This window comes from Pipistrellus hanaki (assembly GCF_964339955.1).
Source record: "Pipistrellus hanaki genome assembly, chromosome: 1".
Taxonomy (NCBI): domain Eukaryota; kingdom Metazoa; phylum Chordata; class Mammalia; order Chiroptera; family Vespertilionidae; genus Pipistrellus; species Pipistrellus hanaki.
In genome coordinates this window covers 96,391,823-96,418,774 of record NC_140503.1, presented here as the reverse complement: position 1 = coordinate 96,418,774, position 26,952 = coordinate 96,391,823, and positions in this window count along the sequence as shown.

The following is a 26,952-nucleotide window of genomic DNA, read 5'->3' as shown; positions in this document are numbered from 1 at the left end:
GGATGTTTCAGAGGTATGAGAAATCTGGGCCAGGGCCAAGGTCAGGCTGAAATGCAAGTAGGGGTTCCTGGGCCTGGCTTCTGACACTGCCTAACAGCTGGGGTTCACTGCTGGCCAGCCTCAGCCTCACCCCATCCTGGGGATAAATTCTGACCCCAAAAAAGATAATAATGTTTTTTTTTTATCAGCAACTCTCATGAGCTCTGGCTGGTGGTCACTTTTCTGAATTGATGAAAAACAGTAACAGAGAAGTGCCTAGCTGGGTAGCTGGCACACAGTGGCAATACATCTTGTGGTGCTAACCCTAGACCTTGCTGCACCCTCTTGACCCCATATATTCTACTTCTTCTGGATAATGGACTGCACTGCCCCACTACACTGGAGCTGTTTAGGGCTCTGAATTCTAAGCTGCTGTGGTCAAGCTTCTTGTGGTTCCAGAGCCAGGAACAACCTGGCTCAATGCATGTTTGCATCTCTCCCGTCCTCTCAACTGCTCACTTGCCTGTCTTCCTGATTGCCCCTAACCGCTTCTGCCTGCCAGCCTGATCACCCCCTAACCACTCCCCTGCCAGCCTGATTGATGCCTAACTGCTCCCCTGCCAGCCTGTTTGCCCTAACTGCCCTCCCCTGCAGGCCCCGGTCCCTCCAACTGCCCTTTTCTACAGGCCTGATTGCCCACAACTGCCCTCCCCTGCTGGCCTGGTCCCTCCCAACTGCTGTTCCCTGCTGGCCATATTGTGACGGCCATCCTGTGTCCACATGGGGGCAGCCATCTTGTGTGTTGGAGTGATGATCAATTTGCATATTACTCTTTTATTAGATAAGATAGGCCTACGGTTATGGTTTGGTTTAGGTTTTGGGCTAAGTTAGGTTTAAGTCTAGAGTTAACTAGTTTAGAGATAGGTTTAAGGTTAAGGCTAGTGTTAGGGCTAGGGTTAGGATTAATGATAGAGTTAGGGTTAGTGTTAGTGTTAAGGCAAGTGCTAGGGTTAAGGTTAGGATTAAGGTTTGTGTTAGGTTTCAGGCTAGTTTTAGAGTTAGGCTTACGGTTAGGTTTAGGGGTAAGGTTATGGTGAGGGTTAGTGTTAGGGATAATATTAAGGTTAAGGTTAGGGCTAGGGTTAAGTTTGGGGTAGCACTAGTGTTAAGCTAGAATTAGGGTTAGGGCTAGGGTAAGAGTTAGGATTAGAGTTAGGATTAGGTTTAGGATTAGGGTTTGTGTTAAGGTTAGCACTATGTCTAGGATTAGATTCAAATATAGTGTTAGGTTTAGGATTAGGGTTTGGACTAGGGTTAGGATTATGTTTATGGGTAGAAGTAGGGTTTGGGTTAGGGTTAGGGTTATGGCTTGTGTAAGTATTAGGGCTAGTTTAGGTTTAAGGTTATAGTTAAATCTAGGGCTAGGGTTAGGGTTAAAATTAAGTTTAGAACTAGGGTTAGGCTTTGTATTAGGGCTAGGGTTAAGGTTATGGTTGGAACTCATGTTAGGGTTAGGGTTAGGGGCTAGGAATAGGCTTAGGGTGAGGATTAGATTAGAACTTGGGCTAGGTTTAGTCTTTGTGTTGAGTAATGGTTAGGGTTTTGGCTAGATTTAGGATTAGTGTTAGGGTCATTTCAGGGTTAGGGAAAGTGTTAGGTTTAGTGTTGGGTATGGCTAGAGCTAGGGTTTGGTTTAGGTCTACCCTTAGGGCTGGGGTCGGTACTAGGGTTATATCTAGGCCTAGGGTTAGGTTTAGGATTAGGGCTATGATTAAGATTACAGTTAGGGCTAGGATTAGTGTTAGAATTAGGGATAGTGTTAGGAATAAGGCTAGTGTTAGGGTTAAGATTAGAGCTGGAGTAAGGTTTAAGGTAAGGGATAGGATTAGGTTTAGTGTTAGGACTAGAGTTAGGGTTAGCATTGGGTTAGGATTTGGGCTAGGGTTGGGTTAGGGTTAGGGTTAGGGCTAAGGATAAATTTAGGATTAGGGCTAGGCTTTGAGTTAGATTAGGTGTAAGATTAGGTTTAGGGTTAAGGTTAATGTTAGGACTAGGGATATTGTTTAATTTAGGGTTAGGGCTAGAGGTAGGGTTAGGGTTTGTGCTAGCACTAGGTTTAGATTTAGGTTTAGATTTAGGGCTATTTTAGATTTAAGTCTTGAGTTAGGACTAGGGTTAGGGTTAGAGCTAGTGTTAGGGGTAGGATTAGAGCTAGCGCTAGGATTAATTTTATGGCTAGGTTACTTTTAGGTCTAGAGTTAGGACTACGGTTAGGGCTAGGGTTAGGGTTAGAGCAAGGGATAGGCATAGAGTTTTGGTTATGTTTAGGGCTTGTGTTAGGGTTATGGTTAAGGTTGGATTAGGTTTACAGCTAGGTTTACGGTTAGGATTAGTTTTGGAGTTAGGTTTAGGTTTAGGGTTTGCACTAGAATTAGGGTTATTGTTAGGGCAAGAGTTAGAGTTAAGGTCAGGATTATGTTAGGGTTAGGGTTAGGTTTGAAGTTAGGGTTAAGGTTAGGATTAGGGCTAGGGTTACTGTTAGAAGTAGGATTAGGGCTGGGACTAGGGTTAGGGTTAGTGCAAGGTTTACTCTTAGTGATAGGGTTAGGTTTGGGACTAGGTTTAAGGTTATGGGTCAGACTAGTGTTATGGTTAGGCAATTGTTAGGGTTAGGTTCATGTCTAGGTTACAACCTGGGTTATGTTTAAGTTTAGGGCTAGGATTAGGCTAGGTTAAGGCTAGCATTAGGTTTAGGCCTAGGGTTACTTTTAGGGTTAAGGTTAGGATTAGGGTTAGGGATAGGGTTAAGGTTATGGTTTGGTCCAGAGTTAGGGTCAGTGTTAAGTAGGGTTAGGTTTAGGTTAGTGTTAGTGTTAGGGTTAGTTTTGGGTTGGTTTAGGATTAGTGTTAGGGCTAGGACTAGGGTTAGGGTTAGGGTTAAAGTTAGGCCTGAGGCTAGTGATGTGGTTAGAGTAAGAGTTAGGTTTAGGGCTATGACTATGTTTAGAATTAAAGTTTGGGCTTAGATAATGTTAGAATTGGGGATAGGGCTATGGTTAGGGTAGGGCTAGGTTTATAGTTAGGTCTAGTGTTCAAACTAGTGTTAGGTTTAGGGTTATGCCTATAGTTAGGATTAGTGTGAGGACTTGGTTTAAGGCTAGGACTAGGATTAGGTTTAGGGCTTGATTTAGGTTTAAGCCTAGGTTTAGGTTTGAAGTTAGTGCTCAGGCTAGGGTTTTGCTCAGGGTTAGGGTCATTGTTTGGGTTTGGGTTAGTGCAGTGTTTCCCAAACTTCTTTCATGATGAGAATCACCTGGTGGAGTTGTTAAAATACAGATTCCTGAATCCCAACTAAAAAGTGCTAAGCACTAAGTTAAGTATACAATTTTACCTATATGTTCTCAAAAATTCTAGTTTAGCACTTCTTAGTTGGGATTCAGGAATCTGTATTTTAACAATTCCACCAGGTGATTCTCATCATGAGAGAAGTTTGGGAAACACTGGGTTAGTGTTATGGTTAACTTTAGTGATAGCATCTGTGTCCTTTCATGTACATTTTAATCATCTGGAGAGTTAGCGTTAGGGCTAGGGTTTGTGTGAGCACCTGTGTCCTTAGTGCACATCAACTGGAAAGTTAGGGTTACAGTTAGGATTAGGGCTAATACTAGGATTAAGGTTTGGTATAGACTAGGATTAGGGTTAGGACTAGGGCTACCTCTAGTATTAATGTTGGGTTTTAGGGTTTGGTTAGGGTTGATACTAGGGCAAGGATTAGGGTTAAAATTAAGGTTAGGATTAGAATTAGAGTTATGGTTGGAGCTAGGTCTGGGGCTAGTGTTATGATTGGGTTAAGGTTTTCTTAGGGTTATTCTAGGAGTTAAGGCTAGGATTAGGGTTAGGATTAGAGTTATCGTTGAGCTAGGTTTATGGTTAGGGTTAGGGTTAGGGCTAGGTTTACAGTAAGCTTTAGCGCTAATGTTACGGTTAGGGCAAAGAGTAGGTTTAGCGCTGGGATCTCTGCTAAAAATAAAAAGCTTCTGCATAGCAGAAGAAACCACCAACAAAATAAGAGAGCTCATTATAAGGCAGAATATATTTGCAAATGATGCATATATTAAGGGGTTAATCTGCATAATTTTTAGGGGACTCATATAACTTAAAAAAAGGAAAGATAAACAACCTAATTAAAAAACAGGCAAAGGACCAACATAGATACTGCTCCAAAGTGGACATACAGAAAGTCAAAAGGCCTATGAAAATACTAGAGGACCAGTGCACAAAATTTGTGCATGGGGGAGGTGTGTGTCCCTCATCCCAGCCTGCACCCTCACCAATCTGGGACATCCTTCTCACAATCCAGGACTACTGTCTCCAAACTATTCGCCCGCCTGCCTGCCTGATTGTCCCTAACTGCTTCTGCCTGCCAGCCTAATCCCCCCTAACCACTCCCCTGCCTGCCTGGTAGGTGACTAACTGCTCTCCTGTTGGCCCTATTACTCCTAACTGCCCTCTCCTGCTGGCCTGGTTACCCTTAACTGTCCTCCCCTGCAGGTCTGGTCACCCACAAATGCCCTCCCCTGCAGGTCTGATCACCCCCAACTGCCCTACCCTGCTGGCCTGGTTACCCTTAACTGTCCTCCCCTGCAGGTCTGGTCACCCACAAATGCCCTCCCCTGCAGGTCTGATCACCCCCAACTGCCCTACCCTGCAGGCCTGGTTCCCCCAAACTTCCCTCCCCTGATGGCCAGTCACCCCTAACTTCCCACCCCTGTTGGCCTGGTCCCCCCCAATTGTCCTCCTCTGCAGTCCTGGTCCCCTCCAACTGCCCTCCTTGCAGGCCTGATCACCCTCAACTGCCCTCCCCTGCCAGCTATCTTGTGTCCACATGGGGGCATCTATCTCTGACCACATGGGGGCGGCCACCTATGTGTTGGAGTGATGTCAATTTTCATATCACTATTTTATTAGACAATATGCTTAAAGTCACTAATCATTTGAGAGTTGTAAGTCAAAACAATAAGGAGGTATTACCTCATATCTGCCAGAATAGCTACCATCAACAAATCAATAGATGACAAGTGTTGGGCAAGGATGTGGAGAAAAGGGAATCCTTGTACACTGCTGCTGGAAATGCAGACTGGTGCAGCCTCTGTGGAAAACAGTATGAAGTTTCCTCAAAAAATTAAAAATGGAACTCCCATTTGACCTAGTGACCCCACTTGTAGGAATATATCTTAAGAAATCAGAAACACAAATCAGACAGAATATATGTAACCCTATGTTCAAAGCAGCATAACTTGCAATAGCTGAGTTTTGGAAACATCCTAAGTGCCCATTAACAGATGAATGGTTTAAAAAACCGCTGTACATCTATACAATGGAATACTATATAGCTGTAAAAAGAAAGAATTCTTACCATTTGTAACAGCATGGATGGACCTGGAAAGCATTATGCTAAGAAAGATATGTATCTCATGATCTTGTTCATATACTAGTAGCCTTGTGCACGAATCCTTGCACCAGTAAGTTGCTGTCACCCTCCTGTACTTCCCCTTCACCCCCTCATAGCTTTCTGCCCTGCCCCCTCCTATAGCTCTCCACTGCCCACTTGTAGTTCACTGCCCCACCCTCCTGCAGATCTGTGATCTGGTCATTACATGGGCTAGTCGTTACACCTCATGGCATAAAGGATAATTAGCATATTTCTCTCTTATTATATAGGATGGAATCCAATGAACAACATAAATTGATGAACAAAAATAGATGCAGAGACACAGAATCATTGAACAGACTGTCAAGCCTCAGAGGGAAGGCAGAGGAGGGCGAGTGGTGAGAAGCAATCAATCAATGAACTTGTATGTATATATGCGTAACCCAGGAACACAGATCATAGGATGGTGAAGGCCTGGGATGGGGGTGAGGGTAAGCTGAGAAAGGTCACTGGGGGAGCAGGGAGAAAGGGGACATCTGTAATACTTTCAACAATAAAGATCGAAAAAGTAAATAAAATTTAGATAGAATTGTTCAATTTCCTGAGGAAAAAATACACTTATACAAATATATTCTTATTTTGGCCTGATATAACAACAGTTTTCTTAGTTTCTGTATCCAATTCTAAATCTTCAGGAATCCTTGAACACTGGTACATTTTGTAGAAGAATTTAAGTACTACCTGTTACTCTGGAAAAAAATAAACTAATGCATACCATGGTGGGATGTGTGACCAACCTGCATCTGATTACTCATGGAGCTTCTTTATTGTTTTCTTCCTTTTTTAATGCAAATGTTGTCATTATTTTTAATTTGAAATTCAGTACAGAAAAATTTCCCTTCCAAAATATAAAGGGCCATGAGATATTACTAGCATAAGTGACCTTTTTTCAGGTATTATATAACATGATCTTTGTAGTAACTTCTACCTGTACTTTTTCCTCTGTAAATTACTTCTAGCTTAACATAGACTCCCCATCATTTGAAACATTAAAAAAGTAGGATTATTTGCAATTCACTTATTTAAAAATAATATTAATTATGTAATTACTCTCTCCCCTCTTCCTAAAGATATATGATAACAAACAGGCGTGGCCTTGGCAGTGACTAAATATAGGTGTTTTTTTTTAATTTATCTAAGCAGTTGGATTCCCCAAGGTATGTTTCCATTCTATTGGGATGCAGATTTGAAAACAAGTAAAGTGAGGGTGTGGTGGTAGCATTGATGAAGGCAGTCTGTCTCAGGCACTAACAGTGGGATGACATATACCCCTGCCCAATGCTGCATGTTTTTACAAGTTAATATCAGGCTCCTAGACACTAATGGTAACTATTCATTAAAAGTACTCATCTAAAGCCTTCTTCATAAGAAAAGCATCAAGATTTCATCTAGCACACTGGCTAGGTAGTTCAATTGGTTAGAGTCCTCCCCATACTCCAAGTTTGTGAGTTTGATCCTGGTCAGGGCATATACAAGAAGCAATAAATGAATGCATAAATAAGTGGAACAACAAATCAATTCTCTCTCTCTCCTATTCAAGTGACAATGGGTTTATAGGTTCATTCCGGTCTTTCTTTTGTGTTGTTCGCCTTTCCTTTTCTTTCTCACTTCTTCCCTCATTTTCCTTATATAGTATCTCAATTGGCCATCAAAGCTCAGTGAAGGCACTGGGACATGTGGGTTAGCACTGAGAGCTTCTCTGAATCACATCAGTCAGTCCACTACCCTGCAATGCGGCACCCTTACAATGAGGTGGCACCACTCCTCAACCCCCGCCTCAGTGCTGTGGGTCTTTGCCCCTCTGCCCTGGTGTTCTTCCATGCCCCTTGATCCCTGGCTGGGCTCACCTGTGTCTTTGGGCCACTGCAGAACCTCTCTCTCTGCAGTTGAGGCAGATCCCTGCCCACTGGTCCCTGCCCTAGCCCCAGCTCCCTCTGGTGCATCCCGCCTCGCCAGGTTTTTGCCTTTGATCTATGGCATTGGTGACAGCACACTCCTAACAAGCCTGGTACCCAGAGGGGCAAAGGGTCAGTTCTTTGTACAAAATGGTAGAGGTTGCAATAGCATTTACAGATGTTACCCAGAGCCTGCTGGCGAAGGCAGTGCATGTGTGGCATGTCCTCATAGAGGGTTGGTGAGGCACTGCTCTGCGCCCCTTGGAACACCAACCACCTGGCCAGCAGCTTTGCCAAAGCTGTGGCACTCATTCTGCAGCCACCCCTCAAAGCAGCCTCTTGCCTCTTCTTCCACATTCAGCCTTCATCCATTACTCTCTCCTGCAGTGCTTGGGTTCCAAGCCCGAAAGAAAAGAACCAAGACCAAGAAGGACAAAGCCCAATGGAAGTGAGTCTTGAACCCCCATATCCCATTCTCTGGATTTCCTCCCACACCTCCTCTCTATGTCATATCTTGAATGGGCACCCTGTGGCCCAGCCACATGGCCACCGGGCTGCCTGGTAGGGTCAGTTTCCACTAACCTGTGAATCTGTGGCCAGAAGCCCCACATGCCTGTGATGTTCCCAGGGCCCCACAGAGTGGCTAAGCAGACCCATGCCTCCGCTGAGCTGCAATGTTCCCCGGAGCCCTACAGGAGTGGCTAGGCAGGCTGGCCATGCCTCCCTGGGGCAGCAATGTTCCCAGGACCCCACAGATGTCACTAGGCCCCTTGTGGGGCCTATGATGGACCTGGACCAAGGGTAGCGACTAGCACTGCCCACCCCGCCTCCCAGGGTACTGATGGACTGGTACCTTGCCAGGCCTCCCCTGGCCCTAATGGACCTGGACTCCCAGGGGTGGGTCATGGGGCTGCCCGCCCTGCCTATGTATATAAATTTACCCACCATCTTTGATAGGTTAATTTGCATAGCTGCTCTGATTGGCTAGTGGGCATGGCTTGGCGTAATGGAGTGATGGTTAATTTGCATGTTTCTCTTTTATTAGTGTAGATGGAGACCAAGAATTATTTAAATTCATTTTTTTGGATTGATAAATATTAATGAGAGTGTCTTTTAGAAAGTTACGTGTAACAAAAATAAATACATATGTGCTGGGAGGTGAATCTGTGACATTGAATATGGGGTTTTAAGGTTGATATTTGACTAGTGTATCTTTAAATAAATTGTTCATGACATTATATCATGTAAAACCTCCAACCAAAAAAAAAAATGCTACCTTAATTTTTTTATGAAAAGTTTTTATTTTCTATTTATTTATTATATTTTTATCATTTTGATATGTAAAACTCTTTAAAAAAAATCTTTATTGTAGAAAGTATCACATATGTCCCCTTCCCCCCTCGTTGATGTATTCTAGCCCGCTTTTGCCCCCCACCCCAGGCCTTTACCACCCTTTTATCTGTGTCCTTAGGTTATGATATATACATATACATTCTTTGTTTGATCTTTTCCTACTCACCCACCCTTCCTTTTCTTCCTTCTGAGGTTCAAAAGTTTGTTTTATGCTTATATGTCTTTGGATCTATTTTGTTTGTCAGTTTACTTTGTTCATTAGATTCCATGATATCAATTAATGGTACCTTAATTTTTAAATTAATATTGACTTAGATATGCTTTATCTAAAATAATTTTTTTTCTGAATTTTCTAAAAAAAAACTATATGAACATGGGGAATAATTTTTACATGATTCATTCAAATAACAATAAGTAGTTTTTAGTGATACCATTTTACCTTTTCTTATTGTTAGGTCACCAAAGGAGGAACACATGAGGCCAAAGAGGGTTAAAGCATTATGAATTGATTAGGTCATCTGGAAAACCAGATGAGCTGAACCCCAAAATTGCACCAGCACCCAGGATGGGGAGTCATAGATTTAAAGAACTGTAGGTGGGCATTCTCTAGGCAGGGGATTCTCTGGGTGGGTCCTGTGGGGAAAGATAATGGCTTTAGAAAGTGGAATGTGGTCTTAGCAAGTGAAATATGTTCTAAGCATAAGAGAATGCCAATTGTGAAATGGTCTAAAGGTCAGTTCTCAGAAGAGGGGGTGTTGATTCAATTATTTGATCAGACCTAACACTTATTCTGTTTTTCAAATGACCCTGGTCTAAGTTACTGACATTTAAACACAGATAGCTCATGCAGAAATAAGATATTTCCTTGCATTTTATTACCAGAACTTTGTGGTTCACTACTTCTCCTGAACTTTGAAGGATGTTAAAAATTGAGGAAAATGCAACTTTACAAAACCTGAAAACTTCTAAATGTTAGAGAAGAGTATGATGTTATATTTTATTTCATAGTAAATGTAATTACTTAGTACTGTATCAAATGTATTTCTAAATAGAAAGCCAGAGCCTAGGGAAACTCTATTTTGCTAAGAAAAATCCGCCATAGTTTTCATTGTTGATACAGAGACTGAATGAAGGGCTCAGATGAAGAGGGAAAGGCGATGTTAAATCCAGCTTTTTGGCAACGGAAGAAAGTGCTATCTTTTTCTTCACAAAAACCATTCCCATGAGAGCTCAAGATGTTCTTTTATTTCTAATCCTCATTTTCCCCTTGGCCAGGATTAAATTAAATGCAATTTGGAAAATGTGGATGAAAAGTAGTGTATTGAGTAGATATCACATCTTTCCTGAATAGAGCCTGTTCGACCTCTTTCACAGCCATTCATTGTGCTTGAAAGGGTGTAGTGTGTGGACTGTTATACTGTCATTCTGCAGAGAAGTCTAGCAGCTAGTATTACTATGGAAACAGTAGAAAAAAAGGCAATTAACAAAATGGCTCTAATTTTTTTCCTATTTTTTTTTTACTGTTTAGATTTAGAGAGCATATACCCACTTTAAAACACACAGGCACAAACTCATAAGTATACACATGCAAGCATGATTAAAAATAATTTGAAATTCTATTTAAAATTTGATTATTCTGTTGATGGAATTAGTGAATTAAGAAATAGTACTAATATAAAATATTTATAAAGGGTTCTCTCAACATATCTCTCTTCTTCCACCTTTTAGTTTTTGTTCTTTTCAGACATTGAAAGAATTCATTGGAAATAACCTTAGGTAAATAACTGTTAATGAGCAGAATCTGTGATTTTAACCCTGGCACATTCATTAGACATTTAATTAGTCTCTCTTACCATCTCTCCTATGACAGAAACACAATGTAGGTCCAATAGTTCAAACCAAAATGAGGCTCTCTTTAGATTTTTCAACCTTATTTTTTAAGTGAGAACATCAGGAAAAGCAGGTTATGTATGGCCTTAAAAGGTGGAATTTATGACTGAAGGGTTAAGAGAGCATAATGAGTAAATGTTTGATGTCACTATTAATTCTAAAAATGCAATGCAATCCAAACTTTGTCAGGGAGGGGGGAGGGTTAGGGCTGGTTAAGAAGGGTGAAGGCATTAATAAAAAAATGCAGAGAGACTCATGGGCAAATATAATACAAGAGTATGCTGATTGCCAGAGAGAAGGGTGGTGGGCGGAGGTAGAAGAAGGTAAAAGGGGGATAAATGGTCATGGAAGGAGACTTGACTTGCTGTGGTTAACACACAATCTAATATACAGATCATGTATTGTAGAATTGTTTCCATAAAATCTGTATAGCTTTATTAACCAATGTCACCACAATAAATTCAATAAAAAAGAAAAAAATTAAAAGTGTATTTAAAAATAAGTAATATTATTGCACATTGTAAGCATCATCCGAATATATAAAAAGCCAGAGGCTGTAACAACCTAAATGACCTGATGGATGACCAAACAGCAGGCTAGGGAGCTCAGGAAGTGGGACAAATGGTCACCTTGAGGAGACCCCCACCACAATCAGGGGGCATAGCTGGCCTTCAAACCATGGATGGCCCCTAGCCCAGGCCGGCCAGTGACCCATAAGAAACATCTATCATGATCAGAGGGTGTTGCCCACCTTCAAACCACCCTTGCCCCAAGCCCTAAAGCAGAAACAGAAGAGAAACAGGATGAAAAAGGGATAAGTGAGAAAGAAAAGGTTGGCAAAAAAGAAAAAAAAAATGAGACAAAGTAAAATAATGATAACAAAATAAAAATAGAATGTAGAACACTAATCCAAAAAACTAAAATGCTAAGAATAAATAAATAAATAAAAAATAAAATTAAGGTAAATTTTCTTTTCTTTCTTAAGTAAAAGATAAAAAGTAAAAAAAAAAAAATAATAAAAAAAATGAAGTAGTAAAGTGTTATTCATTTCAGCTGAGTTTTTATGTCCCTTGGGGGTTGGTTTAATACCTCTCTCTACTTTTCCATCTGCCACTTCTCAGTTTCCTGTTGGGTAGTCGGCACTGTGTTGAAGTTCCCAGTGATGCACCGCTCCTCTGTGTTTGTCTCTGTAACCTTGGTTTTAGGAAGGCGGGGCCAATCTGCCTGCTTTGTTTGTCCCCTTGCAGTTGTATTTACACATGCCTGTATTTCTGACATGGACACTAAGTGGGGGTGTTGCTGTATTAGTTTCCAGGATCAAATGACACCTCAACCCAGTCCCCGAGGGTTCCGTGGGGGTTTCCAGAATCCTTGTTTCCCTGCAGAGCGAGAGGCTGGGTACAGCTGCACTGCTAGGAGGGGCTGGCTCTTCAGGAGAAAAATGCCTGTTTAGGGTTGGAAAGACTGGACTGTTCCAGAGCTGGATTCCTGGTCGTCTCTCCCTGTTTTGCTCTCCAGCCTCCATAAATCCACCTCCACCTGCATCGCAGCCTTAGTGAGTGTTTGTAATTGAAAGATCCTATGTACTGGGTTTAGCGAGTAAAAGCAAGGGAAATATAAAGACAGAGCAATCATGCCCTTGCATGTTTCTCTCCCCCTGGCCCTGTGTGGCCAGTGCAGAACTTCAGGTTGCCCTTTTGAATGCAGCCTCCATGGCTGTGGATTTAGATCTAGAGTCCCCAGCTGCCAGCAGCCCTGTGGATACCCTTCCACAGTGAGTGTTACAAATGTTCCCAAGGGATGCAGACTTGGTGCAACACAGTTTCCTTCTGACCCTCTTTTCCTGGTGGTTGTGTATCTCTCTCTCCAGCCCAGATCCCCGATCCTACTGTCTCCAGGCATCCTCTGTCCTTTCCAGCCTCAGACTGTCTCACCAACTGTGTTTAATTCGTCAATTCCAGGTGGATGATATTTAATTTGGCTGTTTCTTCTATTTGCTCCATGTGAAGGCACAGGGCACATCTGCCTATTCAGCTGCCATTTTGTCTCCCCCAGAAGAACTTTTTAGGAGCCCACAGCAGGGGAGGCTTGAGTATCAGTGTTCGTGGGTTTGCAGTTGAGGCAGCAGGTCCCTGGCCAGTGGGCTGTAGGGTCCCAGGTGTGTCCAAGGGCTCTCCTGGTGGAGGTGAGGCTGGGCTCCCAGTGACAGTAGCTCTCCCCTTCAAAATAGCACAGCCTATTTCATCATTGATGCTTCTCTCTCTCTTCCTCTCTGAAATATACACACCTGGTCATGGTGTATCATCTTTTTAGTATATTGCAGGATCTGATTAACATATTTTCTTGAGGAATTTAGCATATGTATTCATCAAGGATATTGACCTGTAATTCTCTTTCTTTGTAGTATTTTTATCTGGTTTGGGAATTAGGGTAATGCTGGCCTCATAGAAATAGCTTGGAAGTTATTTTTAGATTTTTGGTATAGTTTGAAGAGGATAATTGCTAGCTCTTTGAATATTTGGTAAACCACCCTTGTGAGGCCATCCAGATCAGGGCCTTTGTTTATTGGGAGTTTATTATTATTATTATTATTATTATTATTGCTTCAATTTCATTCAATTGTTATTGACCTAGTCAGGTTTTCTGATTCTTCCTGATTAAGTTTTGGATGCTTGCACTTTTTTAGGAATTTTTCCATTTCATCCATACTATCTAGCTTGATGGCATATGTTGTTCATAGTATTTTCTTACAATTTTTTTTTTTTTTTTTTGGTTTTCTGTGGTTTCGGTTGTTATTTTTCCACTTTCATTTCTGATTTTATTTATTTGTGTCCTCTCTCTTGGTTTCTTGATGAATTTGGCTAAAACTTCATCAATCTGGTTTATCTTTTCAAAGAAGCAACTCTTGGTTTCATTCAGATTTTTGTTGTATTTTTTTCTCTATGCTATTTATTTCTTCTCTGATGTTTGTTATTTAGTTTCTTCTACTTACTCTGGGCATTTCTTATTGTTCTCTTTGTAATTCTATTAGTTGTAGGGTTAAATAGTTTATTAGTAATTTTTTTTTTTTTTTTTTTTTTTTAGATAGGCCTGTAGTGCTGTGAATTTCCCCTTTATGAATTTCTTAGTACTGTTTTCTGTGTGTCCCTAGATTTGAAGTTGATTCATGTTCATTTTCATTTATTTCCAGAAATTTTTTATTCCTTTCTTGATATCATTGGTAATCCATTCATCCTATATAATAAAAAGGTAATATGCAAATTGACCATCATGCCCTCATACATGATGGCTGCCCCCATGTGATCAAAAGATGGCCACTCCATGTGTTCACAAAATGGCCATCACAAGATGGTAGGCAAGGAAGGGCAGTTTTGGGTGATCAGGCCATCAGGGGAGGGCAATTGGGGATGACCAGGCCAACAAGGGAGGCAGTTGGGGACAACCAGGCTGGCAAGAGAGGGCAGTTTGGGGGGGACCAGGCCTGCAGGGGAGGGAAGTTGGGGGCAATCAGGTTGGCAGGAGAGGGCAATTATTGGCAACCAGACCAGCAGGGGAGGGCAGTTGGGGGGACCAGGCCTGCAGGAGAAGGCAGTTTGGGGTGACCAGGCTGGCAGTTGGGGGCAATTGTGCTAGCAGGGGAGCAGTTAGGTGTTGATCAGGCTGGCAGAGGAGTGGTTAGGGGTCAATCAGACAGGCAGGGGAGTAGTTAGGGGCATTGGGCAGACAGGCAGGTGAGTGGTTAGGTCCTGGATTGCGAGAGGAATGTCTGACTGCTGGTTTAGGCCTGATCCCACAGGATCACTGCTCCTAGGGAAATACAGAGTTAAATGACACAGGGATCAGGCCTAAACTGGTAGTTGGACATCCCCAGAAGGGTCCCAGATTGGAGAGGGTGTAGGCTTGGCTGAGGGACTGCCCCCTCCCCCCCCGACAGTGTATGAATTTAGTGCACCAGGCCTCTAGTCTATATAATAAAAACCTGGTGGTCATAATGCTGTAATGACCAAATACCAGTCACCAAGAGGTGCATTGGTGGGTCATATGGCACAGGTGGGACTTGACGCTGGGTCCTGCTACTTGTCGGGTCTGGGTCTTGTGTGATTTTGCATGTTGGACCTCTAATATATAATGTCTATGTTCTATAAATTTCCACAAACACAGAATTAATAAATAGTAAATCACTGCTCCGAATGAAATTCAGAATTAACTTCCTGTGAGCCTTGTTTTATCTGTGTTTCTGTTGAAGGATACCTAATGTAATATATATCATTGATTAATTAACATTAAAATCACAGCCAACAACACCATAACTCGATTGCACAAAGCTTATCTAATATATACATTTTCTCTGTGAGGTACATCAAAGCATTGTGCTTAGGAACATTAGCCAGCACTTTTAGCACTTCACTCAGGAGCCATTTTAAACAGTGAAATCTCAAAAAAACACACAAAAAACAAAAAACGCATGAAAATAATAGCACTAAATAAATGAATAAAAATGCTTCTTTATGGTATGAAAACTGAAATAAAAAGGCAGTTTTGGAACTCAGCTTGGAGTATAAGCATTGAAAGAGTCAAGTTTCCCCTGATCTTCACATACACAAATGACTATGAAAACAGTGAGCATAGTGTTACAAATAAAATTTTCAAGTAGGTAAATTAATTAACATGGAATTTGTGAATAATGGGAATGAATTTTATAGATGCTATGGACTAAATTGTGTTCCCCCAAAATTCCTATATTAAAGGTCTAAACCCTAGTACCTTAGGATGTTATATTCAGAGTTAGTTATTTATAGAGGTAATTGAATTAAAATGAGGTTATAAAGGGTGGCTATAGCCAATTCTGACTAGAATCCTTTTAGGAAAAGGAGATTAGGGTACACAGAGAGACATGTATGCATACTAAGACCATGTAAGGACATGGTAAAAGGATAACTACCTGCAAACCACAGAGAGAAGCCTTAGGAGAACACTAAGCCTGACAATGCCTTGATCTTGGATTTCTAGTCTCCAGAACTATGATAATTTAAATATCTGTTATTTAAGCCACTAGCCCATGGTATTTTGTTATGACAAACCAATAAAATAGGTTTAAGTATCTTCTATATTTTACATTTCCACAGCCAATGAACAATCTTAGATGTTTATTTTATTTGGGTTTTAAGTGGTATTTAACACACTTGACAAACTATTTTCTTCTTAAAAGTTTCTCATTTGCTGCTCTGGCCAGTGGCTCAGTTGGTTAGAACATTGTCCTGTACACCAAGAAGGTTGTAGGTTTGATTCCTAGTCAGGGTAGATAGCTAGGTTTTGGTTTTGATTCTCTGTCCTGGCACACACAGGAAGTAACAGATCAATATTCTCCTCTCTTTCCCTTCTTCTTTCTCAAAAATAATGAACATATCCCTGGGTGAGGATTTTTTAAAAAAGTCTCTCTTTTGCTGATTGTCACTCTCATCTAGTTTTCCTTCTACAATTTTATTTCTTTTTATTTTTCTTTATGGCAACCTCTTCATTCAAGGAGCACATAAATATTACTGTCACCTAAGAAACTAAGTTTATTTCTCTGCTCTTTTAATTTTGTACATTGTGTCAACTGTGGTCATGGTACCAAGTAAATGCCAACAGGAATCCTCAATTTGGGGTTCGGTAAAGATGGAAATTTTATTCAGTGCAAAACAGCAGGCTGTGGAAAAGTGTGGTTATGAGGCATCCCTGGGGCCAAGAGTCCTGCACCAGGCTTCTCTCCAGCTAGACAGCTCTGCTTTGCTTCTCACTTATCTGTTCTTCTCTGTACCAGTCTGTGTTGTGCTCAGCTTATCTACTCTGCTCTGCTTTGGCAAGACATCTTTCATGTTTCAGCTCAGCCAGGGAGATGTAGTCTTTAGTCTTCTGTGGAAAGGAAAAGTGAGCTCTTAAAGAGGGGTGCTTGTTCATATAGATGGAAGACCTCATCCCTGGTCCTTGATTGGTTTGTACTCATGCAAATAAGGACTTTCCAAATTCTCAGTTTCATTGGTCCAATTCTCACTTTCCTGATAGTTCAGAATTAGTGAAGCTGCTCTGATTGGTTGGTAAAGATGTTGATAGAGATAGAGCTGCACAGCACCAGTTGGGTAGGAAAAGCCTCAGTCCTATTGGTTAAAATAGATTCCAGGAACTCCTTTATAAAGGCTAGCTCATATGACAGAAACATAGTGCAGGCAGTCAATTCAGTGCAAGCTTCTCCCTGAAATGTAGTTTGCATGTAGAAATGGTTGCTAAGCTGATCCTTCCCTACCTTCCTTCCTCCCTTCCTCCCTCCCTCCCTCCCTCCCTCCCTCCCTCCCTCCCTCCCTCCTTCCCTCCCTCCCTCCTTCCCTTCCTTCCTTCCTTCCTTCCTCCCTTCCTTCCTTCCTTTCCATTTTATTTTATTTTATTTTATTTTATTTTATTTTATTTTATTTTATTTTATTTTATTTTATTTTATTTTATTTTATTTTATTAAGCCCAGTTAACTACTGGGAATTCTTCTTAGGTATCTTCTTTCTCAGGGTCCACAGTTGATATTTACTATGATTGACCCTCCCAGACAAGTCTTTTGTTCAAACTGATCATTCTATTTTAGAAAGGCCATTTGCACACACTACCACACTACATGAAACTATAAGCCATGAATAGAATATGGCTGACTTTTTTAAGAGGTCTTAGGAATACTTCCCTTTAAGCAGACCCCTTCTGTTGCATACTAAATTTGACTTGTTTTAATACATTAAAAACTGTTAACGTTGATCTATTTTCTTACTTACTTAGGAAGTTATCTTTCTTTCTTTTCTAGAATGTTAAATCCATTAAAGAAGAGGTTTGAAAAAAATGGAGCTTTGTTTTTCAAACTGAGAAACTCTATCTCATATGTGTTTCTTTGAACGGCAATAGTAACTCCAAACCTTCAATATTTTACATTATTATTAAAAACTAGAGGCCTGGTGCATGAAATTCGTGCATGGAGGTGTCCCTCAGCTCAGCCTGCATCCTCTCAATCTGGGACCCCTCAAGGGATGTCTGACTACCTATTTAGGCCCAATTCCACTGGAATCAGGCCTAAACGGGCAGTCAGACAGCCCTCTCACAATCCATGACTACTGACTCATAACCACTCACCTGCCTGCCTGATTGCCCCTAACCACTCCCCTGCCAGCCTGATCAATACTTAACTGCTCCCCTGCCAGCCTGACTGCCTTTAATTGCCCTCCCCTGCCAGCCTGGTCATTCCTAACTGCCCTCCCCTGCTGACCTGGTCACCTCTAACTGCACTCTCTTGCCAGCCTGGTCACCCCTGTCCTCCCTTGCAGGTCTGGTCCCCCCCAATTGCCCTCCTCTGCCAGCCTTGTTACCCCTAACTGCCTTCCCTTGCTAGCCTGAAGGCCCTAACTTTCTTCCCCTGCAGGTCTGGTCCCCTCAACTTCCCTCCCCTGCAGGTCTGGTCACCCCAAACTGCCCTCCCCTGCAAGCCTGGTAACCCCAACTGCCCTCCCCTGCTGGCCTGGTCACCCCAACTGCCCTCCCCTGCTGGCCTGGTCACCACTAACTGCTTTCCTTTGCCAGCCTAGTTGTCCCTAAATGCCCTCCCCTTCAGGCCTGGTCACCACTAACTTCCCTCTTCTGCAGGCCTGGTCACCCCCAATTGCCCTCCTCTGCCTGCCCGGTTACCCCTAACTGCCCTCTCATGCAGGTCTGGTACCCTCCCAACTGCTCTGCCTTGCAAGCCTGGGTCCCTCCTACTGCCCTACCCTGCTGGTCTGATTGCCCACAAATGCCCTCCCCTGTCAGCCATCTTGTGGTGCTCATCTTTGTCCACATGGTAGCCATCTTTGACCACATGGGGGCAGCCATCTTGTGTGTTGGAGTGACAGTCAATTTGCATATGACCACTTTATTATATAGGATGTGTCATAAAATAATGTCACAAGTTTTATTTTAAAACTAGAAGCCCAGTGCAAAAAACTCGTTCATGGGCTGGGGATATTTCTCAGCCCAGCCTGCACCCTCTCCAATCTGGGACCCCACAAGGGATGTCAGAAGACTGGGCTTATCAAGGGAAGGCACCAGCCCCATTACCCTGCTTGGCAGCCATTGCCAGACACTGCAGGCGCCCAGGTGCTTTCATCAACACTAACTCTAGTCCCTTCACTGTGAAAAAATGACAACTTTCTTTAGGCATTTTCAAGATGTATCTTTCATAGGATATGATATTTCTTTTTCTTTTTTTATCCTCACCTGAGGGTATGTTTCCATTGATTTCTAGAGAGTGTGGAAGAGAGAGTGAGAGACAGAGAGAGGGACACTTTGATTGGTTGCCTACCGCATGAGCCCTGACCTGGGCCCCAGCCAGGGAGGAGCCTGTAACCTAGGTACATGCGCTTGATCAGAATCAAACCCAGACCCTGCGGTCAGCAGGCCAAGACTCTATCCACTGTGCCAAACCAGTAGGGCAGGATATGACATTTCTTAGCTCCTCCAGTAGCAGACCTTTGTTTTTTCCTCCAGGAGTGTGGTGGAAAAACCCTAGATCACCTTCTTGGATTCTTATAAGCCACTACCAAGAACACTGCAAGTGGCGGCCTACAGGGAGCTTAGCCAATGAGCGGTCAGAAAAGGTATTTACTCTCAAACTGGTTTGGCTCAGTGGATAGACTGTGGGCCTGCAAACTGAAGGGTCCCAGGTTTGATTCCTGTTAAGGGCATGTATCTTGGTTGGAGGCACATCCCCAGTGGGGAGTGTGCAGGAGGCAGTTAATCAATGTTTCTCTCTCATTGATATTTCTGACTGTCTATCCCTCTCCCCTCTTCTCTGTAAAAAAAAAAATCAATAAAATATATATTTTTTAAGAAAGGTGTTTCCTCTGCAGCTCATGCAGCCCCTGAGTTGTGTCTACTGGGTTAGGGGCGTGTCCCTGCCACCCGGTGGTGGCTGCCAGGGTCTCAGAACACCCCAGAGGCTGGCAGCCATCCCCCACCTTCCCCCCCCAACCTCCCTCCCGGTTGAGGGTGCTGGGCTGGAGGCGTGGACATGAACTGCTACTTGGTGCTGGAGCATTTGCAAGTGGCTGGAGGCAGGGCGGGAACATACAGTCTCCGAACACCCCAAGGCCAGCAGCCAGCCCCACCATGGGCACCAGGCTGGGAGGCATGCAGGGACCCCTGGGCCACATGCAGCAGTGGCCGCCTGGGTCTCTGCACACCCTAGAGGCTAGCAGCCAGCTCCCCATTGTGGGCACAGGGCTGGGAGTGTGGACCCAAACCATCGCTTGGTGCCAGAGCATTTGCAAGGATCTGGGGGCTGGATGGGAACATTCCAGCATTGATGTGGTGATGTGGGATGTTCCCGCCCCCAGCTGCTTGGCCCCTGCACCCATGGGCTCAGAGTGGCCAGGGGGTGTTCTGGGACCCCTGCACTCAGGGCCTAAGCAGAGCCTACAGGCTAGGAGCAGCCTGGGTCCAGAGGATGTTCCTGGGACTCAGGCCACTTAGTGCCTGCATATGCAAAGTAACCACCATATTTGTTGGGTTAATTTGCATACTTGCTCTGATTGGCTGGTCGGTGTAGTGGAGTGATGGTTAGTTTGCATGTTTCTCTTTTATTAGATAGGATAGTAAATAGAAGTAAATATGCATGTAGTTTACATAAATATTAAAAAAAAGGCTTAGTGAGTCCTATTATTTTCTAGCCACTGTTGGAGATACTGGGAATACAATTATCACTTCCTTATTTCTGTCAGAGAAAGACTTTCTCCTTGACTAACCTTTAGTCAGGGTTCTCTATCCATTTGAACTTCTTTGTTTACCCTTGCAGAGTCTAGATAGAGCAAAGATTCTGCAAAGTTAATAAAATCCTCTCATCCCTGGAATTTAATTAACTTTTATATCTATCTGATTAAATCCTTGATTTCCAACCATCCTCAAGTGATATCTAGTCATCCTAGCCTGACTTCAGCAAGAATCCTATTAGGTCAGTTCAATAAGAAATTCTCCAACCCTTGATGTTTCCTCTCCCTAATTTCCTATTAACAAATACCCCTCACCCAGCCCCCCACTTGCTTGTTGGCTATACATTTCCAGTTATATTTTTGGTTCTGGAGTTCAGCTCAATCTCTTTTCTCTAGTTTGATTATCTTGACACCCATCTCAGTAGTCCGGAATAAAGTCTGACTTACTGTTTTAACAAATGGTAGACTATTTTCTTTTACATATGCTAAAATTATGTTAGAGGCAGTAGGACAGACATGAGAAGAGCAAAAACCTTGGGCCAGGTACAGAAACTCAGCAGGGCAGAAAGCCTTAGATGCCTAGCAATGGGCAACACTGTGAAAACAAGGACCTTACCCTCTGGGTAACTTTTCCTCCTCTAGAATATCACTGGTCATGCAGTTTAGACTTTTTGGCCTTTTCCTAACTAAGGATTACATCTAGGCCTCAGTTGTATTTCAGCTCCAAGCCAAACACACACACACACACACACACACACACACACACACACACACATTAAAAAACACACGCACAGTAAAACCAATAACTAATGTCATGGCTGCTTTTCTTGCTAATTAATGATCCTATGCCCTGGTGCTGACCAATCAATGGAGACAGACCCTGAAAGAGCACACCTGGAAAGATTATGAATATTCTATTTAGACCTTCCCCTGAGACTTCCCCTAGGATTCCCACTTGCAAGAGAGATAAATACTCTCAACACAAAGGACTTTGCATGTGCTCTCCCCCAGGGAAGCATGCTTTTGCCATTTCCTTTCCGGTTTCTTCCCCCTAAGGAATCAGGAGACTTGCAATCAGCAGAGCAATAGGCGGTGGCAGCTGGTCCTGGGCTAAACCCCTGACCCTTTCTCCAAGACCCCCGTTGCTCTGACTTCCCAGTGAGCCAAAACAACCCAGACTAGACTCTCCTATTGCTTCTTCTATGCCCTTCCTTGTTTCACTGTCCTAAGTGTGTTTTTGTTTGCTTTACTGCATTTTGTCTCTTGATTGAAATCTTTCCTGCAAGAAGACAAGAACTGATGCCTCATCATCTTGCTGGTAACAGTTATACTTCAAAGAATGCATAATTACCTCATTTAAAAAATAATGTATGTTTAGTGTTTCAGTGAATTGATATTATATGTTCCAAAATTATATAGAAATTTGGTTTCTTTTAAAATCAATGTCAGAAAAGTTTAGACTGAAAGAAACCAACAAATTTCACTAGGCTCAAAGAAGGAGGATCTTTACTATTATTTTTTTTTTCTTTTTAAATCTTTCTTCAACTATAGTTTCATGATTCTAGAATCACAGGCATAATGAGCTAATTAGCATATGCAGTATTTGGCAGGACAAGTACACATACTATAAAATACCAGATTAAAAACACTTTTACTTTCTTTTGAATGAATGTGGTCTACTTAATGGTTATATGTAGACATTAGTTCTGTATTCAGTAATTTAGTGGTACCTTTGACTTACAGTGCAACATGAAAAACAAACAAACCATTGGCCATTTTTTAATATACAATATGTATTTTATTTTTGATAATATTACAGATGACTCCCATTCAAGCCCCTCCAACCTCTACCCACCCTCCCAGGTCTTCACCACCCCATTTCCTGTATCCATGGGCTATGCATATACTAGTAAGTATATAAGTTCTTTGCTTTATATCAATCTCACTTACTTGTGGAATCTAATGAACAAAATGAATTAACCAGCAAAATAGGACCCAAAGCATGGAGGCAGGGAATAGACTGATGCACCTTGATGTGTGGTTGGTGGAACAAGGAGACCTTTATTTTAAAAGAGTTGTTTTGTTGATCCCTTTCTCAGATCTTGGATTTTGTTTGTTTGTGTCGGGGAGTGTCTATGCTGGGAGTTCTGGTTTTTGTTACTTTGTATGAATTTTCTCTTACATATTAATTTCTCTTGTAACTCTTTATTGTGACTTTGTTTGCCATTTGCTTTAACCTTTATTTAACTCATGAAAAAAAAACTTAGAAAAAACTTCTGCAATGTATATCCTAGAATTTAACAAAATTAAGATATTTTGCCCTAAGGAATGGTTTTCAAGGTTAAAGAGGTAGTCTTCCCTTTGCTTACTTATACAATTTGCAGTGCTTTTGGTTTAATTAAGTGACAGAATAAATTGACCATAGCAGTCAGGATGTGTTTTGATCCAGATTATTGGAATGGAAATTTTACTTTGCTTTCCCAGTAAGTTAGAAGCCAGAATATTTCACCATTAGATCTGACAACAGGAATTTACCCTGTATTCCCTGATATAGTTTGTAAGGAGCAACAGGCCAGGGTGTATGTAACCAGAGGTTAAAACATTCTGGTTTATTATGCTGCAGTCATGAATCTACCCCATTAGATACAAACTCCATCGATCCATTCAGCTGTCATCCTATGAATGTAATGCTATTATGGTAAGGGCCAAGTCCACTGTTCATGCCAGATGTTGTTAGGAATTTAATCCATCCTATGTATAAACACTAGCTCCTTCAAAGAACAAGATGTTGAATAAATTACATATTAAGTGGTGAGTTTCTTGGCATTTAATTATTCAGCTCAAAGAAACGTACTCTTCTAATTTTCCTGCGGTTACTGTTTAAAACATAAGTAAATGGAATTTTGTATGGTGTTAGCCACTGTTGACAATTGTAAACACATTTGTAGTTATTATAATGACTTTTTTTATGGTTGTTTTTACATATTTTATTTTTATTGTTTCCCAATTCCTGCATGTTATTAAAAATTAGCAACCTTTTGGATGTGATATAATTGTTAGATAAATTTTAGGGAGGAAATTAAATCATAACATAAAATATATATATTTTGCCTTTGTGCACTATATTATAATATATATTAATATTATAACATAACTGCAAAAATAGAAGAAAACTTTTTTAAAATTTAAGTTATCATAGCTAGATCTTAATTGTGCTAATTCCTGGACCATTGCATCACATAGTAAAAATTATTTTTTCCCTCTCAAAAATTATATGAAGGACTCAAGAAAGAAAAAAATGGTGGGCAAATAGGCAGACCTATTGTGCACCTCATCCCAGGGCCAGATTAGAAATACAACTAAATTTGAGAACATTTACCTGGAATTACCAACTGAGGTCCAGCTGAGGAGGAGACTTTTATAAAGGAAGGACAGAAAACACCTGGAGAAGGGTGAGGTCAAGAGAGGAGCTGACCTAGCTCCCCGGAGTCATAGGCCAAGAGTGAGGAGGGAGCTCCTGGCTACTGGAGGGTCTGTTCCCTCAGAAGAGAGAGGCCTGGAATCCAGACTGAGCTCCACAGCCCAGAGCATCAGGGCCAAGACCAGCAGCCCATGTAACTTCAGCTGTGAAAAGCAGCAGAGCCGCTGGCCACGGAGTCTGGAGGGTTTACACATAAACTGCTTGGAGAGAAAGGTAGTTGTATTTTTTTTTAAAACTCAGAGCACAGGAGTTTTAATTTGCAGATACTCACCTGAGGCTTTGATGAAGGGAGGGAGATGTGAATTCCAGGTGCCTAAGCAGAGGCTGGAGTGGGAAGCATTCTGGGGAGAATTAGAAAGACAGCAGCCAAGAACATTTGGTACGGTAGTAGGCCTCCAAACCAAAACAGCCATTTTTCCTGAGAGGAGCTAGCTGCTGTCAGCAACCAGAGGGGAGGTAAAAGAAGAAGAAAAACAAAACAAAAAAACAACCCAAAAACACTTGCCCTAGGTGATACATCCTGCCCTACCCTCAGAAGCTCTGCATTTTGAGCTTTTAAGAGGAAACAAAAGCAGAGGCCAAGTTTATGTGTTTTTACAATATCAAGAGACCTCAGTAACTGGATTGGGGAAGGGGCCATCTGCCCCAATATCCCGGGAATAAGACAAATAATTTCCCCACAGCAGAGAACTGATAAAAACTCCATGTTTTCAGCTGACCCTGTTGGTCTCCTTTCAAGGATCTCTGTCCAGCCAAGGGCAGGGTAACATTTTTGGCGACTAGCAGAGGAGTCGCTCTGGGACAGGGAAACACACCCACCACATTCCCTGAAAGCTGAGCAGCACCTCCCCTGCCTAAAGCTCTTTCGGAAACAGACTTTTGAATGATTATGATTGACAGCTGGCTAGCAGGCAAAGATGGACAAAAGCAAGCAGAGGCAGAGACTGGGAAAGCAGAAGTGGGTGTGCACTGCAGGAAACAAACCTTATGTGTCCATGTACCCAGGCTCAAATATAGCATAGCTAAATGAAGCAGATAGATAAAGAAAATAAATTTAAAAATAAAAAAAGAGGGAGTGGGAGTGGCTGGAGAAGGGTCAATGGGGGAAATGAGACATATATAATACTTTAAATAATAAAAACATGAAAAAAAGAAAGTAAAGGGAAAAATAAAAAGGAAACAGAAGAAAAAAAGGTAGGAGAAAGAGAAAAGAAAAGTTAGGGGGTAAAAAAGTTTTTTAAAAAAAATGAAGTGGCATTTGTTTCCGCCAAGTTACATGCCCCCTGGGCACTTGCTTTGGATCCTATTTTTCTGTCTGTCAATTTCGGGCTTCCTATTAGGTGCTAACCTGTTAGGTGATAACTATTGTCAGGCACTGTCCTTTGGCTTTTAGCAAAGGATGCTCAAAGCAGTCCACTGATCTACCATTTGTGTCTGTCTCCACTGGCTTTAGTGCAACCAGATGGACCAATCTTCCATCTGAAGTGGGTTTGTTAGTAGAATGGGACATAAGGCTGGGTCAGAAAACTTCTGCTTTCCCAGTGGTATAGTAAAAACAGCCAATGTTTTCATATAAAACAGACATGGAATCTGTTACTAATAAGTTCTGTGTCCATGGAATTTTACATAGTTGGAGAATTACAAAGTGAATATTAAGAGCCCAGTATAGTGTTTTCCACATAGTGGGCTCACAACAAATATTTGTTAGTTTTGCTATTATTATTTATAGAATCTTCTTGAAACAATAACTCATAATTGTATAATTGATGTATAATTGATGACTATTTAATTACCAGGATGTGACTTCCTTATGAGAGTTGAAGAATGGGAAGTTCTGCTGTTTTGCATTAACATTTAAGGTAATAAATTGCCTGAGTGAAAAAAACAAAAAATGGTTTTCTGTCGTAGATGATGAAAGAATATTGGTTCTCAATCCATAATTGCCTAGTCCCTTGAGAATCCCCAATGTCATAATTATTATCACAGGCATAGATGAAATATTTCAAAATTTTATGGTACCCTTTGTTGGAAACTAAATAATCCACTGGATATTAATTTCCTTGCTTTTGTTTGAAATATTATATTAACTCATTTGTGAAAGCATTGGTTATCTGTTGTTCATTCTCTCTTCTTCAAAATTAGTTTTATATGGCCTGATTGATTAAAATAAGAAATTATATTCCCTGCTTAATAAATAAAGCAGCCCTAGCTGGTTTGGCTCAGTGGATAGAGCATCAGTCTGTGGACTGAAAGGTCCCAGGTTTGATTCCGGCCAAGGGCACATGCCTGGGTTGGGGAATTGATTCCCAGTAGGGGGCATGAAAGAGGCAGCCAATCAGTGATTATCTCTCATGATTGATTTTTCTATCCCTTTATCCCTCTTCTTTCTTCTCTAAAATCAATAAAATATATTTTAAAAATAAATATATAAAGCTACTTTGGTAGAAATACTTTTTATGATAACATAGAGCCCATATAAAGAAAATAATTGAAGTAGCCTTTTAAAATTATTTCCTCCTGCAAGACTAGCTAAGAGAGGTGTTTTCCCTAAACAACTGTGGCTTCTTGCTCTACCCTTAGATCTCATAGAATAAAGAGTGGGGGCCAGAGCTGTGAGCTTGGAAGGAGGGACTGTATAGCACAACTTTGTCCCTTCTATTCCTGTCTTGAGACAGTCAGCTGTGGTCCTAGTGCCCTAAGTGGTAAAAGAGGAAACTGGGCCCTCAGTGTAACCTGTTGTAGATGGTCAAGTTCAGTTTGGGTGTTCAGAGGGTTAGAAAGTCTATTATTGCAAAACAAAGAACTTTATTTTCCAATCTCAGCTTTTATCAATGAAAATTTTTAAATTTAAATTTTATCCACCTAGCTGCTTGTTCTCTTTCTCTCACATTTTTTTTTTTTTTTAAGCTAAGGAGAGAGCATGAGCAAATCTTTACTGAGCTTCCTATATTCTCAAAATAATACAAGGTGGAAATAACTATAATACATTCAAGACTTATATATAATTGAAGTAACTTGTTAAACAATTACACACCAATGCAAAAAGATAAACAGAAATGTAAAAGCTAATATTAGAAATATAAGTACTTGATTGCCCTGTAAGACAACATTTTT